General features: G+C 36.9%; 1 long non-coding RNA gene and 1 other non-coding gene across 2 annotated transcripts in view; one reads left to right on the top strand and one right to left on the bottom strand.

Moving 5' to 3' along the window:
• Positions 1–1,944: 1,944 nt before the first annotated feature.
• On the bottom strand, positions 1,945–2,063 carry LOC145676271 (U5 spliceosomal RNA). Its single transcript, XR_014129366.1, has one exon. It is a non-coding gene; the product is annotated as a U5 spliceosomal RNA (small nuclear RNA).
• Positions 2,064–18,433: 16,370 nt separating this feature from the next.
• LOC145675774 (uncharacterized) overlaps positions 18,434–19,714 on the top strand; it is an 89,102-nt gene continuing 87,821 nt past the window's right edge. The window contains exon 1 of the long non-coding RNA XR_014129211.1: positions 18,434–18,676. This is a non-coding gene — a long non-coding RNA (uncharacterized LOC145675774). The remainder of the gene's footprint in view (positions 18,677–19,714) is intronic.

Below are 19,714 nucleotides of genomic sequence, written 5' to 3'. Positions count from 1 at the left end.
CATAAATCACCTCCCAAACGTTGTCTGTGTTGTTTCTAAACACCCTGTATAATTCAGATGTCAGATATTTTCATATTTTGGACTTTCTACTTTAATAATTTTTAAAAGAAATTTTCTTCTTACGTTCTCTCTCTATTACTTCTTGATAATAATAGACAATATGTCTCAAGCGAATGAAGTTTTCGCCCTTCTCTAACAACGATTCAATCGAATGGCAATAAAGAGTTAAGATAATCAGAGGAGGGGATAAGTCTTTAACCCTCATTTCCTGCGTGGAAATTTGGTGCGCTAAGCTCTTGATTATGCTGCAAAGTAGTAAACATACATCATATTAAAGATTTTTTTTGTTACTTTCATTTTCTTGCCTGACTCTGACGATTATTTTCTGCAATTCACAATGGTATTTTGGTGACATAATTCAATTATTTCGATACAATAAATTTGAAACTACCTTAGAAACTATTCCATTTGAAATATTCTTTACAAGATAAATTCATTTTTGCATTTGAATCAGGGTATGTATTTTCTACAGGCCGATCAGATTATTCCTATTGGTTGCGGATGAAATTATAAATATAAGTTAGTGATTGTTTATTTTATACATATCGATTCCCTTTGCCCGAAATACGGAAGAACTAGATTAACACATTCTATGTTAATTTCGGCTCAAGAATATACATTAGAGACTAAAGAAGAAGGACTTATAATTTGCTTTAATATGTATGCCGTCATGTGCTATAGTACATAGCTGTAACATATTTATAATTTTCTTATATCGATACTCTTTGCAATACAATGTAGATTCTTTGTTTTAAAAAATATAACGTTTCGTAAACAGGATATGACCCAATGCTAAAATGAAGCTGTGCACGCAACTCCAATATGCTAACCATTACATCAAGAAGACATCACTCTAGAATTTGTCCTTCTGTCATATCTAAACCCGGTAAACCTTGGTGATCTACACCCCGCAGAAGCATGAATTCTGTATCACCCAGTAAGAAAGATTTTGATTTCACTTGTCTTTTCTTGTCATATTTTATTACCTTTTTGTATATGGCAATTATATACTAACTCGACAGCATCGTCCAGATAGTCAATATCTCTGTTCCAAATGGCAATGTTACTGCGTAGTAGAATAGAAAGAAAATAGATTTCCCCGTACGCACAGATTTAAGGGACGTAAGGATTTAGTAACTTTTATTTCGAACGTTGTTCCTTTCTGCGTCTAGGTTTCTATGACAAGAAGTGTACAGTTCAATGGCTGTAAACTAGAGTAGATGATAGGTGTCCATTTCATGTCAACTCTCAATGTTTACCATGATAGCAGCAGTGGGAAGAGAGGAAGTAGATCTCTTCAACATCGTTCGTTTTGTAAAAGTTGTTTGTTTATCTTTATTTTCTTCCTTACTTGTTAACCAGCGGCGCAAATTTGTCTTCAACATTGGGGGGGAGGGAGACGGATAAGAACATTTTCATACTTTTTTAACGATGTTCAAAATATTTATGAACTTAAATCCTGTGGTGTGGAGGATCAGCGGAGCGGAGTTGCATTCGACATTGGGAAGTGGACAGATTTGAGGCTTATTCTGAGAGCGAGCGAGACAAGACTTATGTTACGGTAGATGGATCTGATTTCTGAGGTGAACCTGTTGTATATTATATATCAGGCGATGTAGATAAAGTGGTAGTCAGATACAAATCATCACATTTCTTTTCCTAAAGCACAGTTTAATCGGATTATTGGGAGGATAGTCCCTCCAGTTCCAAGATTGGAGGGGACATGTCCCCCTCATCTCTCCAGGCTTTGCTCCAGTAGATGATAAGATACCAATGAAAAAATCTGGATATCTATCGGGAATCTTCCCTCCAAACAAAACTTGAAATAATATTACTGATCTCCTCATTCCTTCCACTTCAGTTACTTTGTTAAATTTTATTATTGGGCTCAGCATAAATGAGCCACTCAAAAAGATAGTTATAGACTCATCTTTTGTTCCCCTCAACGGAAATCTTAAGTAAAAGGCGAAAGATTTATACGATTTGAAGAGAAACCAGAGATGTCCAGAACGTTTTTTAATGCAATGCAGAGGCTTGCTACCTTTTAGAGGGCCACGCCCTCTTCCTAGGATGGGATATTATGGGAGAGGAAGGTTGTAAGGAAAAGATAGGTGGGCTAATTGAAGTTACTTTATTATAACTCTATCTAAACAATAATAATATAACTGCAGGTTATTATGACCTTTGCGGTCATAATCATAATTAAGGTGTGATTGAGAACAAACAAACTAATTAAAAGAACAGATTTATGGATAAATCGAATAAATAGTGAAAAATAATAATAGTGAAATCAAGTGCATTTAAAGAGTTGAGTAAATAGTAAATTAAATGTAATGTGAAATAAATAATATTGTTAATATAAATATATACGTCGAAGGCAGAAAATAGAATAAGAATGAGGGATGAGGTGAGGTGCAAACACGCCACAACACAAGATGAGAGCTGGTTAGCAGAACGAATGTAGTTATCTTCTGCCTAGGGTCTGCTCTAGCCTAATGATGAAGAGATGAGCTCTGTTAGTCAAGATGAGATCACTGTGCAAAAAATGATAGGAAGATATGAGGAAGACGTGCATGCAAACGATAATCTTGTAGTAGAAGACAGTCCAAATGGTCTGGTGGAATTGTATAATAATAAAGTGTAAAAAGTATATGGAATGGGTAAAGTGATAGCGTGGCGATGATGAATAAAGAGCAAGATAACGCATGGTTTCAAGAAGAATAGGATGATGAGTTGTGTAGCAATCAGTTATGAATTTCAGACGGAGGGCTTCCTGGTGATAGTAGAGAATGGGAAAGATGAGGGAGTAGAGTCCACGTGTAGGGTTTGGAAGAGAAATCCGGAAAGTTATGCGAAATGTGTGTCGCTCTAAAATTGCCAATTTAGAATAACACGAAACAGGTGCTGAAATCCAGGCGAGGAAACCATAGGTTAATACTAGTGGTGGGTACAAAACAAATTTTCAAAAAATGGTTTTCACCGAAACTGGTCTCGGTTTTTCACCGGGTCCGGTTTCGGTTTTTTCAACTTTTGGAGAAGAACGAAATGTCGGTTTTTCTGGTTTCGGTTTTTCTAGAAACCGGTTTCCGATTTTTATAAAAATCGGTTTTGTCCATCCCTAGTTAATACAGGCCGAAGGAAAGCCTTATATGTATAGAGACCCTAGGTTCTGCCTGTTAAGCGTTGTCGGTTATAGGCCTTAGTTTTGATATGATGCAGGTGTTGCTTCCAGGATAGGTGGCGATCAAAGATAATGCCTAATACATGACTGTTTTGGTGGTTATTATAGGAGTATCTTCTACATGTAGTGAGAGTAGGGAAGGATTTCTATGAACTTCGGTGCGTTTACGTGGAGGTATGAAAACTATTGGTTGTGTTTTGGCTGCATTTATCTTGAACATCTGTCAGTGAAACTGTTAATTGCTTCCTGTAAGGATATTGTTGATGTGAGAAATAGTTTTCCCAAGGGCAAGAAAGGCCGTATCATCTGCGTATTGGAAAAGATAAACATCAGGAAGTAGATACGGAAAATCATCTACATAGAGAATGTACAATAATGGAGAGAGAGCAGATCCTTGTGATACACTACATAGAAGGAATATAGAGTGCGACAGTTGTTCGTTAATGGCGATATAAGAAATTCGACCCACAAGGAAATGATCATTCGAATATATGGCAAAGGAACTTTAAAAACAAATGAGTTTATAAAGTAGAGCCAAATGCCAAGCTTTGTCGAATGCTTTCTCCAGATCAAAGAGAAGTAGACAAGAGGGTCGAATGGAAATATAGTGATAGGTCATAAGAGTGGTGAGTCGCAACAATTGATCGCTGATGGAAAAAGCTGGGCGAAAACCTGCTTGATGCGTGGGAAGTAATTGCCTTTCGAGTAAGTATGGGTGTAGACGTTTCACGAGGATCATCTCGAAGATTTTGCTGAAAGTGCTGGTTAGTTGTATTGGGTGGTAAGAAGAGACGTCCAACGGTGGCTTATATGGTTTCAAAAACATTAGAGTTTTTAAACTTTCCATTCGACAGGGAAAAAACCTGTACAGAGTATGAAAGTATAAAGAAGAGCTAAGAGGATATGAACTACTATGGGTCCTAAGTGATGTTATCAAATCCAGGTATAGGAGATATTCTTTATTAGCAGGTGGAGTGGAAGAGACTATGAAGAGGGTTTTGAAATCATCATCATTTAATCTTATATCATCATACTATATTTATTTTTATTTTTTTGATAAATATATAATATATAGTGCTACAATAACTCTAAGATTGCATAATTACATTTTGCAAAGAGAAAAAGGTGGAACAAGTGCGAAAAAATCAGACATATAACTAATCATCAGTGCAAGATGTGTAATAGTTGCAGAATGTGGCCAGTGATATTGTGAAAAGGTGAAGATAATAAATGAGATGAAGTACCAGCACGTCACAAACACAAATGTGTTAATCAGACAGATGCAGGGTTATACCTTCTGTCCCGGGGCGACTCGGTGCTAAAGAACACAGGGGGAAGCCCTTGTTAATGGTAAGGATCTCTGTGCAATAATGGAAAAAGATGAGGAATGTGATCGGCAATAAAATAAATGTCGTAGATCTCTTGTTTGTCCGGTGTCAGGTGTGTGTTGATGATATAAAGAGATATAAATATATATATATAATGGTGAAAATTTGTACCGAAAGGTGGAGTCGGTGAGAGCGACGGAGCGAATAATGTCTAGAAAGAGCGGATGATCTGTGTGTATGTGAGAGTTGACATATTTAGTACGGAGTTCTGCAAGATGTTCCGTAGTTTTCGGAAAGGAGATGTATTCGTAGGTGAGCCATGTGGGATATGGTAGTTTAAGGCGATAAGCTAGACGAATAACGTGTCTCTCCAGTATGCATAGCTTTTCGTAATAAGAAGCAGAAGCATTACACCAGGCAGTATGTCCATAAGTGAGGATTGGGTGGAAGAACGCCTTATAGATGTGAAGCAAGACATCCGCTTTTTAGCCTCAAGTTGTTCCAGTGAGTCGGCGTAAGAGATTCAATCGATTTTTAGTCTTAGCTGTTAGCCTCTTCAGGTGGGCGTTCCAGGTGAGCGGAGGGCGTTCCAGCAATCGAAGACCACGCCTAAGTAGGTGACGGTGGGTGTAGGATTTATAAGATATCCATCGATAGTGACTTGGAGAAGAGTTGGGTTCCTGTGAACTCTGGAACGTCTTTTAGGTGGTAAGAACACTACTGCTTGTGTTTTTTCTTCTTTGATTGTTAGATGACATTTCTTGCAACAGGTGATGAAATTATTGCGTGCGGTTTGAAGAGCAGTATTAAGTTGATGTACAGTTCTGTCAAGAGCGAGGAAAGCTGTATCGTCTGCATATTGAAAAGTGAACACATTGTGCGGAGTTGGAGGTATGTCGGAAGCATAAAGTATATATAACAAGGGGCTAAGTGTTGATCTCTGAGGAACGCCTGTAAACGGAAATACAGGCCGAAAGAGCACACTACGAACAGTTATGTAAGCAATAAGATGTGTAAGAAAAGAGTGAACGAGTCTCAAATAGCACATGGGAAGGCTAAGCGACTGTAGTTTTTGAATGAGTCCATAATGCTAAACCTTATCAAATGCCTTTTCTTAATCCATGAGTATAAGACATGATGGGAATGCTTTGTTATACTGGTTTGTGATGATAGTACTAAGGCGAAGCAACTGGTCATTTATTGAGAAACGTGGTCTTAAGCCTGCTTGATAAATAGACAGTATGTTTCTTCCTTCCAGATATGAATGAAGGTGGCACACGAGCATTTTTTTCTATTAGCTTACTGAACACTGCTGTAAGTTTTATTGGTCTATAAGAGCTGACAGAATGTATAGGCTTGTTTGGTTTAGGAAACATGCAAACTTTCGATACTTTCCATTCCAGTTGATAGAAACTAGTTTGTAGGATGAAATTGTAGATTGCTACAAGGAGAACCAGCAGTGGTTGTGGAGGTCCTTGGATATGACGGTAAGAGACGTTATCAAGTCCCGGTGCTGCGTTCTTTTTCAGCTTGAGTGCGATTTGAAGTTCAGCAGTGGTAATGGGTGCTGTAAGAGGATGCTCCGGATCAATGACATGCTCTGTGGAAGGCTGAAGAGCAGGGATGCTAGTTACATTTATCCGTTCTGAGCGTGTGGAAGCGGCGGATGGAGTAAATACTGTCTATAACTGAGTAGCAAAGGCGTTTTATCTTGATCCGAAAAGACAGGTGTGCCATGGTCAATGAGAGGCTAGGTATTTTTGGTGTTCTGTCCAACAAGTTGATTGAATCGCTTCCAATATCGAGAACGATGTGCGTCCTCAGATAAGTTGTTACATGTTTTAATCCAATTTCTATGTTTATACGCATCCAGATAGTTCTTAACTGTTGGTTGCCATTAACGGTGGTGCTGAAGAGATTCACGGTTCCTTGTTCGATAATAGTCGCGAAGATGTTGTCGCGCTTTCTTGGCAAGTGCAAGGTAGGTTGGAGACAATTTCGGTTTATAATAATGTATTTGGTCTATTGGAATGTAATGTTGAGAGCTGCATTGCGTTGCAGTAGCGATAGTATCGACACAAGAAGGGAGATGTGTGTCATTGGTAGGTGATGTTACACTACGAAGAGTATCCTCAATTTCTTGTCGGAATTTAGGCCAATGAGCCTATCATATCTCAAGACGGAGCGAGGAGGCGCAATAACAGGATGACATGAATTGTAGAATATTTCTTGATTATTTCACAGACATGCACAGAAATGTTCTCTTCCTTATCTAGTCATATTACCTTTCCTATTAAAGATATGTTTTCCACTTCGTGATTTATAAATCGCAAGCACAGATATTATTTATGATGTTTGTAAGGCTTCACCACCTTTACCATATTGGAAGGTAAGGGAAATTGGCGCGTTTTTTTACTGCCCCCTGGGGGCCCTAATCTACTAATGCAATCATCATGCTATTTTTCATCTTCATTCTAATCATCCATTACTTCTATTGTACGTTGATTACTAAGTTCAGTGCATGTCATTAGTGCTTTTTTTGCATAAACAACGACTTTCACTCTTTTTTATGCAGGAGTATGAAATTAGTTTCATTAATTTGTCAGGTTCCGGCACTTGAGTCATTGGGATAGGTAGAAAAATGTTTCCATGTCCTTTCGATTCCCATTCTTCTGGATCAAGTTCTCCAGAGATCAAGTTCTGAATCATATTTCCATTTCCATTCTCCATAACTGCACTTGACGGAAAACCTTCAACATGTGCATGTAGGCTCATCTTAAGTCTGAGGAAGATTATCCAACTTCACTTGGATTTTCTTTTTTCATTTCTCAGTTAAAACATTTATACCTGTAGTCATTAGAACATTTGTGTGATTTGTCAGCTCCGTAATCGAAGGACGAACGTTTGTCCTGCTTCACAAATCTCATTCTTAGTAGTATCAGGATTATCGAAGATATTTGCAGCATCTTGAATGTCTTCTCTCTTGATACGTAGTGCAATTATCTTGACCTTTCTTTTGTGAAAGAAGGCTGAAGTTGTGTCAGTACCACTTACGAGATGGGGAAGTGCTCTTTGAGGTTAGGATGCGTCTCTTTCAGTTACGTGGCAGAGTACGTTTTACTGGATACCTTTCCTGTTCCTAGCTTGAAGAATATGACATCTTTCCCATCTGGAGTTAAGAAAATTAAAAGAACTAATAAATCAATGTCCTCACCGACAATTGCAGTTCGTTTTGATTTTGCAGCGTTTATAGCAGTGTTTACAAGTGTGTCAGAATCGTCTTCAGCTTGCAAGGTGCTGATGTAATGATTTTGTGATTCTTCTGTTAGTAAGACAATGAGTTTAGACTTGATTTTTTTCATTAGAAAGGCGAGCGTTCGATTTTCTTGTGGAATTGTTACTTGGTGTCCTTCTTCACCTTGTAGTTTGCTCATCTTTTTGTGGCGTATCTCCGAGCTCTTTCAGCACTTTTAGTGTTCTTGGTAGTTTCACCATGCCATCAAATACCACAGTGCAATTCAATTCGAAATTATTTTTAAGATAAACAATGTGAGTAGAAAGGATGTCTTCAAATGTGCTTCGACGAGGTCATAGCACACGGTGAAGTATAAAACCATCGTCAACAACAAATTTACGTTTGTTAGGGTGCAGTATCTGTGGATCCATTGTGTCGAAACATGAAAAGAGGCTTGCTTTGACACATTTTCTCATTCACCAAATAGGTATTGTGGTAAGGAGAAAATTCATATTTAAAACAGTTTTTCAGTTGGCTGTTGTCATGAACTGTTTTTATGATTCTTTGTGTGAATAATAGCCATACCGAAGACAAGTCTTTTCCGTAGGCCAGAATTCTATACACGAGCATAATGTAAACAACCGATAGCTCAAATCTGTTTCAAGAATTTTTCTTGCTCTTCTTCTTTGTCTCAGCCTTTTTCCACTTATGTGTAGTCGACGTCTCTGAGGAGTCCGCTCCATATAGCCCTGTTTCGGAATTTTTCTCCTGTTAAACCTTCCTCCCTAAAATCATTGTTTACCAATGTACGCTAGAAATAAATTTTACATTGTACTGAAATCAGTAACAAACTGAGATCAAGAAAGCTACAAAAAAAAAAAAAAAAAAAAAAAAGCGGCGAGGATATGCGATGTGTTGACCACACATCTCACCAAAACGTCTAGTGGTCTGCGATGATCCTTCAGATCTCTAAAAATAGGGAATTTAGTTTACGAGTTGAATAATAATCAATTAATCCCTAAAACATTTCAATAATCCACCAAAGTATCATTCTTTTCTTTAAGCAAATTTATAATTTGATGATCCTAAAAGTGGCCATATTTATTTTATTTTAGAGAATGCTTACCTTTTGGGAGAAATGTAAAAGCTCTATCTAACAGGAAATTTTCTGCTCTTTCAAATTGGTTTAGTTCATTTTCTTTCTAAAATTAACCGGTTTCGAGAAATTACCCAAAAACCGAATGAAAACTTGTGATCGTCCGCCACTTTGTAAGATGGTGGAGTTAGCACAAGGCGTATCATTTAGGACTTTCAGTATGATGACGAGAACCACAATTACAACGATAATGTGAAGAGAAAATTTCTTTACTTACGAGCAAGAAAGAAAATCTGAAATATATCTCGGGAGTTGCCGATGTGCTCGCCACACATCACCTCATCAAAATTACCTTGTGGATGGTGATAGAGTGCTTTTGAGAGAAACGTAAAGTCTCTGACTAATAGGAAATGTTCTGCTCTTTCAAATTTGTCTAGTTCATTTTCTTTCTAAAATTAACCGTATTCGAGAAACTAGCCGAAAACCGATGAAGATGTGTGTTCGTCCGCCATTTTCCAAGATGGTGAAGTTAGCACAAGCCGGATCATTCAGGACAGTATGTTTATTAGGACCACTATTACTACAATCCTGTGAAGAAAAAAAATCATTACCATTTATATCCACGAGCACCATATACGAGAACCCTAATTCGACTGGCCTAATATCAATGACTTTCCATTTTCATATGCACTTTGTTCAGAGATAATACTGTGTTTGTCAACTTTCATTCCATGTAAGAACGGCGTCCTTTTTTCTTTCGTCCATTCTACTCTTCTCTTTCTTTTTCTTAGTTGTAATTTTCTATCTTTTCTCTTATCTTAGTTTGTGTTATCGTTGTGAGTTGTGCTGTCGTCAGTAACACCAAAACTAAGAGGAGTTGATAAGTGAAACTGGTGTTCCACACCAACTTGCGCAGATATTACCATAACGGGACTTAAGTTATTATAGCAAAGGAATCGTTACATCGTTTACTTATAAAGAAAGATAAATGTTTGAATAAAAGAAAATCAAGAGGAAGGAATAAGTTGCCCGGGAAATTAGTTAAATTACAAGAGTTATGTCACATGTGAAATTCTTATTTTATTAAACTATATTGGCCCGCCTAAGATTTTCCATTTTTCTTCGGCCCTCTTCTTAAAAATTTACCCATCACTGCCCTAATTCGACCTTATGTTTGGAAAACGAAATATCTACCCACAAATAATTTTTTCCTGTCCGAAATTATCAAGTGTCAATTAGTTTGACGCACAACTACCCTTGTCAAAAGTTGTGTTGTCAGTCCTAACAAGGCAGATGGGAATTCCTGAATCTGTTACACAAATTGCATTCAGGTTTCAATGTCGAAGCCGCGGTTGTTCAGTGCTAGAGCGGCCAACTCTGGCACATGGGGTCCTCAGTTCGATCCCAGCTCGCGCCAAAGGAACTTGGTGGGGATAAACATGTGCGTAGGTTTACTCAGAATTCTCCCGTTCCCTTTCACTTTCTTCATCCCACCATTCAATTTGTTTCTCACCATTACCGTTTCCTTTAGCATAGCTGGTATAATTGTGGAACATAAAGCTTGAAATTTTCACCTAATTTTTTCAGGTGGCAACGTCATGAACGACACAAGATATTCCCGAATTAGGTCCAGTGGGACTCCATAATAATTGTTGTTCGTCTTATTTATTAATTTCTTAACAAGTACTCAGTACGTAATGATATCGAATTTTTTAAAAAGCACAGAACTAAAAAAAATCGCACTGAGGGCTAGTTGGACTAGCCACACCTCGTGTGAGGCTAAAATTTTGTCAGAAAAAAAGTTGAAGGTAAAACTACGAAGCTCAATTCTACTCTGATTAAGCATTAATATCGCTAATTTAATAAGTTTCAATAATTCAATAAGACTTTAATAAGCTTCAAAAAGGTATACAACATGCTGGATTTAGTTTAAAACTGGGATATATATTAAAAGAAAACTAACAGTATGTATGATTTTAATTGCTGTTACAAAAATAGATTTTCCGCCGTTTTTAATTCTAGCAATATATCTCTACTGCAGGCGCCAACTCATCTCAGGGCGAAGTTTTATGTCCCTAAGTCTTGTTCTCTGGTTTGTTAAACATCTATCGAAGTATGAAAACGGCGACATGATCCAGATCATAATTGTTTGGTCGACATATTTAAAAATGGACGCTAAATTGCTAGACTTTTTTTGTCAGTTCTAAATTATAGTGTAATTTTAAAAAATGACGAATAACTTGTTTTCAGATACAAGATTAAACAATATGGATTCAGAGAGGAAAAAAATATTTGCAAAATAGATGTACTTTTAATGGGGATGCGGCACAGGACGGACACTTCACAGGATCAACACAGCATACGATCGACAATTCAGCTCAGAAACCTGTTTCGGTCCTGTGCCGTGTCGATCCTGTGCCGTTTCGGTCCTATGCCGTGTCGATCCTACGCCGTTTCGGTCCTGTGCCGTTTTGCTATTACGCCGTTGCTCTGAAATAATTTAACTTTTAATCATGTGCCTAAAAAAATAATATTTTTATTATCTGTTTAATCTTTGCTCTTACAAATTATAAACTCCTGTCGATTCTATGCCTGTGCAAGTTATATGCATAGAATACGTACGATCGAAACGGCATAGAGCCGACACGGCATAGGACCGAAACGGCACTGGATCGACACAGCATAGGACCGAAACGGCACAGGATAGACACGGCGCAGGACCGAAACGGCATACGATCGAAACGACGCACGATCATCGCCACTGCATAAAATCTATAAAACCAAAGATTTATTTCTCAAGAAAGCAATCAGTGCCCTGTCAATTGATTTTAAAATATAAGAATTATAAGATATTTACTATATGAATATTAATAATTGTGAGTGACAAAATAATGATAGTGCTAAATTGACAAAATGTAATTTCTTGTGTACTTGGTCAAAAGCATTTCTATATGTATGGAAAACTTATATTTATTATTATTATTATTATTATTATTATTATTATTATTATTATTATTATTATTATTATTATTATTATTATTATTATTATTGCTGATCTCGGTTTTAACCGGTTTCACTTTAATTATCTGACGGCCGTCTCTGACGACTGCAGATTAAAGGGTTCTCCAAAGAAGTTCCTGATCATTTGACAGGTGTCTAGTATTACTGTTTTTTTTTTTTTTTTAAGATTTGTTAGGAGATGTTTTGCGATTATCTCTTCAAGTTGTGTCACAATACTTTTAGGGACAGTTGCTGTAATGTCCCTATTGAGATAATGATTGGTATTAACTAATTGCATTATTATTATATTTACAGTTTGCCACTGATAGGATATGTTCCCTATGTATTCTTGATGTTATAAGCGTATATTTGCGTTGTCACTTCCTGAATATATAGAAAAATACGTACAATAATTTTAATACATCATTATAGAGCATGTTGCCGCCTCCTGTATATGCAACTTGATCAAGGTCTATGATGATTTTTTCTTCCTTGTAACAGCAAACACATCTAAGACTAGAGAGTTTTAATTGCTGTACTTTGTAAGAAATTTATCTATCATTACCCATTCCTCGTTCCACCTACGTACTCTAACGCTGGCAGTGCCTGGGCCAACAATGAAAATAATTTAACCTCTAGTCAGTTGATGCCCATGAATACAGGGTGGCCCATTTTAATATTTCCACAGAAATATCTCGAAAACGGTTGAATTTAAATGAACCGAACAAAAACGCAAATAGGAAATGCCATGGGCCACACCGAATGCTGTTGTTGCGGTTCCCCCCAGGGCCGCTCTTTATGGGAGCCCAGGGCCCAACTTTAAAATTTTAAATAGAAACATGGGTGAGTGACACCTCGTTCGACAGATCTTTAAAAACTAAAAAAGTATTGTAGCAAACGATTTGTTATATGGGTCACCGTATTCAAAATTGCCACCAAGACATGATGCCTGTATCAGATAAAACGTGCAGTACCACTAATATGAAAATGGTTGGGGATAAATGAACAGAACAAAAAGGGAAACAGGCAAACGACATGGGGCACGTCGAATGATGTCGCGGTGACCCCCAGGGCCCAACTTTAAAATTTTAAGTGGAAGCATGGGGCGAGTGATACCTTGTTGATTTTTAAAAGCCCTAAATAGCACTGTGGCAAAACATTGTTCATATGGATCATCGTTTTCAAAATGACCACAAAGACATGGTACCTGTATCAGATAAAACGTCCAGTGCCCATAGAATAAAAAGGTTAAAGATAAATGAACAGAATAAAACTCGTATAGGGAATCGCAAAGGATATTTATCATTCCACGGCTCGAGAATGATACAATAGAGAAAAAGATGATTAGAGTAAAAGTATTATAATGCACAGTGAGGTGCAATTAGGTGGAGCAGCACCTCACTCTGCGCAAAGAGTGGTGGAGTATTTGAATACGCGTTATAATGAAAAACGGAGTGGAAGAAATGGACCAATACTATGGCCCGCACAATACCCAGATTTATCCTCACCAGATCTTTATTTCTGGAGATATTTGAAGAATGTTGTATATAAACGCGAACCAAAAACTAAGGAAGATATGATGGAGCGAATTCCAATGGCTTTACTCAAATAACGTTTTATTACAAACTCTCATACATTTTCGCCGAAGGATTAATTTATGTAAGGAAAATGGAGATCAAATTGAATAAACTGTGAGATAGAGTCTCCATTTTGTTGGTACGTGAGAGGCGAGGAGACTCACAACATGAAGAAAAAACACCCCGAACGTGGGAGGCAAGGTGAATCACGAAGAAAAAAAGTCGGACGTGAAAGGCGAGAGGACACGCAGAAAAAACACCCCGGACGTAAGAGGTGAGGGGCCTCAGAAATAAAAAGCCCTGTCCATGACATGCAGGAAGATACAGAAGTAAAGGAATCGAACCAATATCACGCAGACGACGGTTGAACAAAATCATCGTTTGTACACATTGTTCTATCTAAGAACTGCATTGTTCAAAAATTTTGTTTCGCATTTCAGTTGATTCATTTTTTCATCAAATCATTGCCTGCAATAAAAATGGAAGATACCATTTAACACGAAATTTACCTACTTTTTCTCATTACAGAGACAATGGCACCAAGTCATTTGCAACTTTATGATGTTTGCGCTTGGTTGGCAACACCGACAAACTAGAATGGTTGGAAGATGATAACAATCAACGTCTGTTTGCTATAGTGTCGTGTAATGTATCTGCCAAGCTTGTGTATAAACGTCTCATCGCACTGAACCTCTTTTAGAACTTCTCATTTCTACAATTGGTTGGCAACACTAACAAACTGGGGTACTTGGGAGAGGAATACGTCCACAATATATTTGCTCCAATGACGAATGATGTTTATGCCACGTTTCAAGGATATACATCCAATGGTACAAAAACCATCTTCCACATTATATTAACAGTTCGTTGGCAACACTGACCAAATGGGTACGTCTGGGTGCAAAGTGATATTATCAAACTCTTGCTCGAGTGGCGTTCTAGCAATGATTCAGAAAGGAACATGATCGGCTCAGGTGCTTACGCGTGATGCATCGTAACATTCATTTTTATTCTATCGAACATGCTATACATAGGGTCACAAACACCAACAAACCAGCCCTTATAGGGTCAAGTTGCGTTTTTGCCCGTCATTTGGAAACGGTTTCGTACTTCTCATGGCAAGAGCTTTCAGACGATATATAGGTTTTCCCCAGATACTTGGTCCAAGTATGGTATCATCCCTAGTCAGTATGATGTGCTTAGTGCCTGAAAAATACGAAAAATCGATTTAGGGGCCATTCAAAAATTCTGTTGCCCTTGATCCAAAAAACTTTTACGTCTTATATCTGAAGAACTACATATAGTGTAGCCAAACCAAAACTATCACTTAACTCAGCATGATGTGCTTATTCCTAAAGAAATACGAAACCTTGATTTAGGGGCCGTCCAAACCTTTGTAGCCCCTGATCCAAAAAATCCAGTATATTTCATTCAATCAATAATTTTCTTGTATGCCTTATATATGGAGAACTACATATAGTGTAACCATACCCAAGATATCACTTAACTCAGTGTGATATGCTTATTGCGTATGAATATGAAAACTCGATTTAGGGACCGTCCAAAAATTTTGTTGCCCGTTATTAAAAAAATCCTAAATATTTCATTAAATCGAAATTTTTCTTGTACTCCTTATACCTGGAGAACTACATATTTGGAGAAAACTCGATTTAGAGACCGTTCGAATGTTTTGTGGTTCGTGATCCAAAAATTAATATTAGCCAAGATCATAATATTTTGATCCATTTTTTAGATCATTCCTAAAATTCTTGTTTTTATCCAATCTTTCTTTTAAACAGTATTACTCTCTTTGTTCTCAATTTGTAATGTATCAAGCAATTATAAAGCATTGCTTATTATCCAATTTGTATTTGGTGTAGAGCTTCAATTTTGTCAAAGTTTCAAATAAGATAATGAAATATGATTTACTATCGAATCGGAATTAGTGTCAGGTATTATTATTACTTTTATTGGTGTTTTCCTTTCTTTCAATTGTTAAAACAAGAGACTTAATTGCACTGTCATAAAATATGTGCTCTTTTCCAATAGAATAATAAGTGCTCATATAATTTTAAACTTTGAAATTAAGAATTGAAGCAATACAACAAGTACAATTTGGATAACGAATGATTTATAATTGGTGTTTAGTGGCGTACTGAAGGAAAGGGATTTCGGACTTTGAAACCCCCCTTGAGTAAGGTATTATGCAAAAGTAAGCATGTTTATCATATTAGCACGTTTATATATATAAACACTTGATATTATATAAACTTATGTTCATAAAGCCACTGTACCCCCTAAACATTTGCGTAGAGTACTGATTGTGTTTCTCTTATTATTTTAACCATTCTATGCTTTGAACGAAATTTGAAGTGCAGGGACCCTGTGAAGGTGGCCACCTTTACTATCAAAATTCCTTTAATGCTTCTCAGTTTTTCTTCAAAACAACAACGAACGAAAAATAAATGATTGAAATTTGAAATACCAGTGAAAAGTTGGCCCACCCAACCTTATTTTGTAAATGACTCTTAATAATTTTCAAAACAAACTATTTTCTCTTCAAACCAATGAACAAGAAAGGAAAACACGTTATTAGCTTGAGTATTGAATCGATATTTAAAAGCAGAAAAAACAGTATGAAGTTGACCACCAAATGTGTCCTGCAAATAGATATATATTATAGGTTGTTTTGAAACAAGTGATTTTTCTTCAAAATAAACAACCTGCCCCGAAACAAATCACCTTCGTCAACATTATTTCTTAATTATATTCTTATGTTTTTCGAATCAAATTACCTTTCTTCCAAACAAGCAACAACAAATCAATGTCAAACGATTGAGTTTGGTCTTGAATCGAAATTTGTAAGTAAAGAAAACAGATTGAATTTGATCACATTCTAAATTTATTTTGTAAATCTCTTTTTCTATTTTTTTCGAAACAAGCGATTTGCTCTTAAAAACAACCAATAAGAAACGCTTAGTTTCGGTTGTGATTCGAGATTTTAAAGTGGAGCCAATATGAAATTACATCACCCATTTCTCTTGAAAAGACTCTTTATGTTTTTCGAAACAGACTATTCTTTTTCAAAATAATTAATAGCATACGCATATCAAACAATTGATTCTGGTTTTCAATCAACATTTTAAGTGGTGGAACAAGGGTAAATTTGGCCATATACCAACTTTATTTTGTAAACATCTCTTTATGTTTTAAGAAAGATACGATTTTTACGATTTTTTCTTCAAAAAAGTCAATAACAAACGAAAAACAAACGATTGGCTTCCGATTTCAAGTCAAAATTTGAAAGGAGGCAACTTCGCATAGGTGCATTGCTTCGCTTCAAAATTCCAAATTTCCAAACGCAAATTCTAAGCCTACAGTTTTAAAATTGCAGTTACATGTACATACTTCAACTTAGTATACATAAAAAATTACAACATTCTAAAAACAACAGACAAATATGATTTATTCGGTATTGAAAACCTCGAATCAACTATTGAAGTTGGAGTTATTTAGCGTCATTTTTTTTAATATCACAAAATTAAAGGTGTGGGACATGGATATATTACGAACAGTGTTTTTATAATATATATATATATATATATATATATATATATATATATATATATATATATATATATATATATATATATTAAAATAGACCGTTTAGAATTATTTATTCTTACAATTTTTTATCTCCCCAAATTCAAGGCGAGGGAAATGCGATAATGATATATTCAGAAAGTGTTGATCACCCTACAGAATGTCGATCGTACGCTGTTTCGGTCCCATGTCGTGTCGATCCTACGCCGTTTCGGTCCTATGCCATGTCGGCCCTGTACCGTTTGGGTCCTATGCCGTGTCGATCCACGCCGTTTCGTTCCTATGCAGTTTCGATCGTATGAGGGTTCTCTCCTATATATCCTTAAGAAAATAATTGTTACTTAATATTGCGTAATTATAAAATAATGCATTTTTTATTATTTCGATCGTATGAAAGTTCTGCTGTCGATCCTATGCCGTTTCGGTCGTATGTCGTTTCGGTTCTGTGCCGTGTCGATCCTATGCCGTTTCCATTCTATGCCGTTTCGGTCGTTTGCCGTGTCGATCCTACGCCGTGTCGGTCCTGTGCATGTAACCCCTTTTAATCAAATATGTCGTAGTGGATAATACTGATACAAATTAATAACATAGTGCCAAAAATTAAAATGAATGTTGCAAATCTTTCAGAGTCGAGATATAGACTTAAACAACATTATTGCATTGGTCCAAATAGTACTCTTACATTTTCAAAAGTCACAGGACAATATTTAAAATTTTCCGTAGGAACGCACAGTGCCGTGCCCTGGAAAATCAGCGCCCGGGGTGTGACTACACGACGGCGCCCCCATACGTATATTCCAAGTAATTTTTCATATTTTTCCTTTTCTGTTCTGATTTTTTCGCTCCCCCTTACTTCGGCGCCCGGAGCCGTCGCCCCGCTCGCCCCCCTCGGGACGGCCCTGGGAACATACAGTTTCTATGAAGCACATCTGACAATTACATTGCTTAAGAAAGTCTTCAGGCTCCGAGGGGTCAACAGTCATCTGAGAAATTAAAATGCCGTCTTCCTTTATCTATCCTCTGAATTTCTCAGAAGGTTTCAAAGCACGAATTCAAGATTAGCAAATTTGGATATGTAAAGTGGTCAAAGTCACAGATATGGTACCAACCATAGGTGAAAAATTCCATTATGCTTTATGGTTGCACTAATGCTTAGTAAACATGTTTAGCAAAAAAAAAAAAAAAAAAAAAACATTGGGCCTTATGCAGAGTCGGTTTGAAGCATAATTAGTGGCCTACTAAAGTGCTCGACTAACATATGTTTCCTGCAGTAGTCAGGTCTTTAGTATGACACTAATCATACGTCAAAACGACTCTGCATAAGGCGGGAATCCATTTTATGTTTGGTCTACAAATAGTTCAAATCCGCTACTTTTCGAGCACAACTTCGGTATTGTTCAATCGTGAGATCTGGTAGCACTGTTTCTGGCGCTTAGAAGAAAAGGTAGAAGGAGGAGATTCCTATTCGTATTTGCTATGAGAACATCGTGCTGGAAAAGGAGGGGACAAAATATCTCCCTAAAACTTTCTATAAAATTGTAGAATATAATGGAACTCATACTTGATAATGCTCTTTCATTTTAGGTCTTTGCAATGGTGAGTAAAATAACAACTGATTGTGTCATTACATGTCTTTGTCGGTGCTCGTTTCCTTTTGGCGCACGATATGTTGCACGATTTACAGGTAAAAGTTAATACTTTGCATGGAAAGACATATTTATATAGAACAAATTTCTGCAGGCAATAGAGTTAAATACAAAGTAATACATCAATATTTTAGGTTTAGAAGTGTTGGGTTACTAGTGTAAAATCATTACAAGTGTTTCACGATGGATAAAAATGAATGAGTGCATGGGAAGATGAACGTATTAGATACTGTTTTTCACCGGCCGTGTATTTCTGCATCATACAAGTTTACTTGTGGCGCAACGTTCGAAATACATGTTTAAAAGATCATAATTAGGATATAAGCTTAGTATACATGAAGCTGCATCAGTTCCCGAAGAAACCGGCAGCTCATACTTTTAGGGATTATTAACTGAGTATGCACGAACTTACAAAGGGGGTAACGAGGCGACTTTTATTTACTTATCGACTGATACGAAAATAAAAAAGAACGTACCTGTACTTCATATCTCATAGTGCCCTTGTACTTTATCTATGACTGTGTCTGTTGGGGGGGGGGGAATTTAACGCATATCGCATGTCGTGCACACGGATACTTCTTACTATTGCACTACGTAGAAAATTTATGGTATTTCATGTAGAAGTGGTAATAGATCAGAGAAGAAACGCAGATCAGGGGGTTGTCATGTATACTATTACCCATAATTATTTCACTAATTTCTATTTTATTGTCTCCTAAATGATTTGCGCTGGGCGACATGAAAATATCTTGCTTGGCTTAGATAACATTCAGAGGGACCATCAGCATTGTTAAAGAATTACGATTCTTTTATGCTATGCGTATAAATGTTGCGTTCAAATGTATGGCATGAGAAATATAGTGCCAAAACACAAACTAACATGTGCTAGGTGACCACTAAAAGCATGCTGTCTAGCTAAGTCAAGGCAGGGCGAAGTGGAAAGCCGAGAAGTAGCGAGGGGATCTGTCCGAAGAACGGAGCAGACGCG

The sequence above is a fragment of the Thermobia domestica genome, chromosome 18 (genome assembly GCF_964235325.1).
Source record: "Thermobia domestica chromosome 18, izTheDome1.hap1.1, whole genome shotgun sequence".
Classification (NCBI taxonomy): domain Eukaryota; kingdom Metazoa; phylum Arthropoda; class Insecta; order Zygentoma; family Lepismatidae; genus Thermobia; species Thermobia domestica.
Note: the sequence above shows the minus strand (reverse complement) of the source record. Positions and strands in the feature narration are given on the sequence as shown.